Here is a 5,821-nt window from a genome sequence, read left to right on the forward strand (position 1 = left end):
GTACCAGCTGAGCCATAACCAAAGCTCGGGTCGCGCGTCTGACGCCGAAGCGCCTCTCCCTAAGTGGTGAAAGCCAGAGAGGCAGGATCTTTTGTGTCCTACTACCCCAGCCCCCACCGGCAGAACCAACCGGCCCGCCCTCTACCCTACTCTACGTGCCGCAGAGGGGACTGGAAAACCAGTATCCCCCCTCGGCCTCTCCATCACGCATCCATCCGTCTCCTCATACTGGCCATGAGGGCCGCAGGGGGCAGGATAAACCAGTACCCACCCACAGCCCCCACGACCTCACCCCACATCCGGCCACGAGGGCTGTAAGATGGGCAGGATAAACCAGTACCCACCCACACCCCCCGCGGCCCCACCACGTCGCATCTGCCGGTGCGACCCCGGTTGGGCATGGTCAGGGCGGAGTCACTGCTGTGACCCACCACTGACGGCCCTCTCCAGGTGGGTCGGTCATGTGCAACACCCAACACGATGACCGACCCTAGAGTTTGGTTCGCGGGGCCGAAGCCCTACCCCAGCCGAAGCCGGGGCGTTCCCCTATCCACCACCCGGGGACGCGCCACGTCGGAGTACTCCTCTCCGCCCACTCGGACAACCGAGCAGGTCCGTGGAACCTAACCTAACCTAACCTTTTTTTTTTTTTTTTTTTTTTTTTTTTTTTTTTTTTTTTTTTTTTTTTTTTTTTTTTTTTTTTTTTTTTTTTTTTTTTTTTTTATAGTCTGGAAATGCATTTACGCACCCCCTACGCCGGGCTGTGCAATGGCGTAGGGGAGTGTGGGACTCGCCGGCCGCAGAAGGCGACCGGAATACCCACTAAAACCAGACTGCCCTCTCACGCGTTACGGCGGGGCCACGGGAAACGCGTTAGCTTACTTCCGTGACCCCGCCTGCGTTTAGCCTTTACGGCCCTCTAAGTTTTAAGTCGTGGGGAGAAGGGCAGCAGCAAATTGCCGCCTCCTCCTCCCCACTCTTCTCTGCCGGAGCGGGGGCGCTAGGGGATCCCCTTCGCGCTCCCGCTCCCTCTCCTCCTTCTGCGACATGACCAATTCACAGAAGGAGGAGACCGCGTTCCAAGACCTCTCACTTCCCAATATGGCGCGTATGACGCCGGGAAGTGAGAGGTCGCCGCCTATCGCCGCCACCAGAGTGCGGCGCTCATCATTCCAGGCGCAGCACACTTCGAGTGTGTGCTGCGCCGTATCCTCGCTGGCGCCGCACTCGTGGCAGCGCATCGTCACCTCCCTTCCGATCCGACACAGGTACCGTCCGAAACAACCATGCCCGGACAGCACCTGTGTCAGTCGGAAGGTGAGGGAGCCGTGGCTCCTCCCACACCACTCCGGGAGCTGCGGGCGTATGGCCTCTATGGTGCGCACGCCATATTTGGCGTGCGCTAGGCCTCTCGCCCACAGCTCCACGGTCGTCCTTCTCCTCACCTCCCGGGCGCGGGAGAGCTCCTCTAGAGCTGGGGCTTCGCCCCGAGCTCTCTGTGTAGCCCGCGCCCAGTAGGCTTCGGCCAGCACTCCCGCCTCAATCTCCCACGGAGGGGTGCCGGCCAAAACGCAGGCCGCCGCGTGGCCTACCGTTCGGTAGGCCCGGCACGCACGCGCCGCAACAATGCGTTGCGGCCTGCGGAGGAGGGCCCTGTTCGGTGCATTAAGGGCGCGAGCCCATATCGGTGCACCGTACAGGGCCATACTCTTGACGACCGTGGTGTACAGCATCCTCGCATGTACACCCGGACCGCTGAGGTTGGGGAGGAGCCTCGCCAGGGCTGAGGCCGCGCCCACAAGCCGGGGGGTCAGCGCTCGGAAGTGGTCACCGAAGCGCCAACCCCCGTCGAGGACAAGACCCAGATATTTTATCCGGGCCTTGACCCCGACTTCCTCTCCGTTGACCCGGAGGGTGGCCCCCGCAGGTACCCTCCACCGAGGCCCTTTAAAACAGAGGGCCTCGGTCTTACTGAGGGCCACTCGGAGGCCTAGTGCCTCGATCCTCCGGGTCAACAGTGTGGCTCCGGCCTCAGCCCTTCTCACGAGCCGGCTCCAGGTGGTGTCCCGGACGGCTACCAGCGTGTCATCTGCGTAGCAGATGACCGCCATCCGGGACAGCACCTCTCCGCGGATGGCCCAGTCATATCCGATGTTCCACAGGAGGGGCCCTAGCACGGACCCCTGTGGAACACCGGAGGCCATCCGCCTTTCCTCTCTTCCGGTTCTCCCCATGTAGGACACTACCCGCCCTTGCAGGTAGTGTCCTACGACTCTCCGCAGGTAGAGGGGCACTCCGTGGTACCGGAGCGCCTCCTCTATTACCGCAAAGGGGAGGGAGCCGAAGGCGTTGGCGATGTCTAATGACACCGCCATGGCTCCCTGCCCCTTTTGGGCCGCTTCGTCGGTGAACTTCTTCAGGGCGGCCAGGGCGTCCAAGGTGGATCGTCCTGACCGGAACCCGAATTGGTTCGCCGAAAGCTGCGGCCCGTCCCTCTCTAGATGCTGGATGATCCGGGCAGCTATAACTCGCTCTAGTAGCTTCCCGGCCTCATCCAGCATCACTAGTGGGCGGTATCCCGACGGAGAGTCCGCGGGGCGGCCTTCTTTCCTGATGAGGACCAGCCGCCCCTCCTTCCACACCTCAGGGAAGTGCCCCGCTGCCAGGCAGTCCTCGAAGAGGCAGCGTAGGCGGTCCCCGAGGTGCTTCAGCGCGATGGGGAGAACCTTCCCCGGGACCCCATCCGGTCCCGGGGCCTTCCGCGGGCCTTGGAGCCGGCGGGCCGCCCCTATCATTTCCTCCTCGGTTATCGGAGGAGGATTAGGGACGGCGGCGTCGTCCTCGTCGTCATCCCTCTGCTGCGACATGCGCGGTGGCTCGAATGGGGGGCTGTCTGGAAATAGCCCCTCTACCACCGCGCTGAGGACGGCCGGCTCCATGGCCTCCGTGGGGGGCGCCGTTTTGAATTTGGCCCGTACCATCCGGTACGGGCGCCCCCACGGGTCCGCGTCTAGGGCCGCCAAGAATTCCGAATATGCAGCATCCTTGGCGGCCCCTATGGCGGCTTGGAGCGCCTTTTTGGCCGAACGCGTTTCGGCCTGGAGGCGCTCCAGCTCGCCCGGCTCCCGGTGCCGACGTCTTCGGCACCGGGATAGAGCACGGCGAGCGGCGTTGCTGGTGGCACGCAGGGCCGCGAGGTCCCGCGACCACCAGTACACCCCTTCTCGGGGCGCGAGGCGTCGAGCCCTAGGCATTGCCGCGTCACAAACAGCCGTCAAGTCCCGACGGAACCTGGCAGCCCTTTCTCCGACCCCCAGAGAATGAGGGGGGTCGGAGGCCCACGCTGAAACAATAGCGGCCTCCTCTGCCAGGTCTTCGTCGAGACGTGACAGCTGCCACCTAGGGAAGACGCCTCTGCCGCCCGCCGTGCGGGTTTGACGCCCAGGGGGCGCTGTGGAGACCCTGAACCTGATGTACAGGTGATCTGACAGGGTCTCCACATCCTCCAGGACGCGCCAACACGAGATGCGCGCGCCGATACTGGGGGTGGCGAACGTCACGTCGACGACTGAGCCACCCCGGGCGCGCACACATGTGAAGGCGCTGCCCCGGTTCTCCGGGACCAGGCCAATAGTGAGGGCCCAATCCCGAAGATGCGCCCCCTTGACGTCGGTGATGGGGGATCCCCAAGCCGCGCACTTAGCATTGAGGTCCCCCATCACGATGACCTGGGCTGGCAATGCCCTCCGCACCACCAGCTCCAGGCCATCCAGGAACCTCTCAAATTGCGAGAGGCTCCTGTTCGGGGAGAAGTAGACTCCGATGAGCACTACTTCTCCCCAGTTTGCCGCCACGTAACCCGCGCCCCTCTCCCTGAGAGAGAGGATTTGCGGGCCCGTTGGCGGCGCCACCATTCCGACCGAGCCCTCCGTGTCCCCGACCCAATGAGGCTGGGAAGGGATGAGGTAGGGCTCGGCCACGACCGCAACGGCAATTCTCCACTCCGCCAGGGCCTGCATGAGCAGGTCCTGTGCGCGGGCGGAGTGGTTGGCGTTGGTCTGCAGGAACTCCGTATGCAGGTGTCTGGGCATTTATGACACCTGCATACGTTCCTCTTCGGGCTGTTGTTGGGGCCCGGACGGCGGCTGCGCTCTTGGCGCAGGGGGAGGGCCGGTGGAGCGGGCCTTCCCCCTCATGGTGGGGGGGGTGCATTTAGCCCCCCCCATGACGTGGGCGTGCGGGCAGCCTGTCCTTTTACACACGGCGCAATTGACAGGCGCCTCGCACGCGGCTCTCTTGTGGCCCTCTTGGCCACATCGGAAGCAGAGGCGACCATCCTCCGCTTCCGACGGGCATAGGGCCCGGGTGTGGCCCAGCTGCATGCACTTAAAACAGCGCAGCGGCCGGGCCCTTACCGCGGTGATGGTGGCCATACTCCACCCTATGGCCACCTTCCCTATTTGGGCGACGGCTTTCGCCGCCGCCGCCGGACACCTCACAAGGGCAGAGCCCCCACCCCAGAAGCTGGACCTGATGAGGCCCACTCTGACGGCATCGGGGTGGCAGCCCCCAGCTGTTGCCAGTCTGGCTGCCACCTCCTCGCGCGTTACCGTCTCGTCCAAGCCCGAGACCCGGAGGTCCGCGAGCTTGGACGGACGCGCGATGTCCGCCCAGTCGCCAATGACGCGTGTCAATTCGGCGGCCAGGCGGTCGGCCGTCTCTTCCGGGGTGTTTCCCCCCACCTCCATCAGCTTGGAGCCGGTCATACTCGTCCGTACTTTGACCGTCTCCAAGCCGAGGTCCCTAAGGCAGATCGCCGCCTTGGCTTTGGCCAGTACATCCGTGTACTTGGCCTCGGCGACCTGCCCTTCGGCGTTTGTGATCGTGGCCCCTGGTTTGAGAGTGACGGTGATAGCCGCCGTCTTGGGGGCCACGATCTTTACCGCTTTGGGGGGGGGGGCAGCCCGCTGCGTTCTTACAGGTTGGACCTGTGCAGCGGGCGGGGCCCTGGCCGGAGGCTTCTTGCTTTTCTTTCCGGCCTTCCGGCCGACTACCTTGGACCACTGAACCTCTTCGCCCCCGGATGTTTGGGGGGCAGGTTCAGTGGTTGCGGCTTTGGCTTTTTTAGCTGCCCTTGCGTTCCCCTCTCCGCTAGCAGGTGGAGGGGGGGGAGGGGCGGCCGGTCCGGTCTTATTGATTCGCCTCTTCGGCTTCGGGGCTGGACCGGCTTTGGCCACAGGGGCCTGGGCCGGTCGTGCTTCGGTGCCTTTGGTGGTACCGGTTGCCAGTCTTGGCCGGGCCACAGGGCGCGGCGGCGGCGGGTGGTGTTGGTCCGCTTGAAGAGGCGGTCTGACCACCGGCTCAGGGGGGAGGCGCGTTTCCAGGTCTCCTAGGCGGGCATTTACCATCCCGCCTACGGACTCTAGAAGGTCGCGCCTCATCTCCTCGAGGGCGCCCCTGAGCACAGTCTCCACTCCCTCCTCCCGGGCCTGAGGAACCTCCCTCGGAGTCGCGGCCGCTTTCCTCTGCGACTCCGAGTATGCTTCCTTGAATGCCTTGAGCTCCGCGCGGATGAGCTCCACTTCCCTTGCTAGCCTGGCATTTTCCGCGCGGAGTCGGCGCTGTTCCTCCTGAGGGGTGATCGAGCGGAGCTCCTCCACCGCCTCGATCACCTCTTTTGTGGCCCGGTTGATCTGTCCCAGGACCGTGCCCTTGATGTTGCCGCTCTTTTTTACCTCCCCCTGAATGGCGGCCACATTCAGGAGGGCTTTAGCGGCAAGGGCCTCGATCGTCGCGGCCGCCGGCTGGGAGCACCTCGGCT

This window comes from Papilio machaon, chromosome 12, assembly GCF_912999745.1.
Source record: "Papilio machaon chromosome 12, ilPapMach1.1, whole genome shotgun sequence".
In the NCBI taxonomy this organism is placed as follows: domain Eukaryota; kingdom Metazoa; phylum Arthropoda; class Insecta; order Lepidoptera; family Papilionidae; genus Papilio; species Papilio machaon.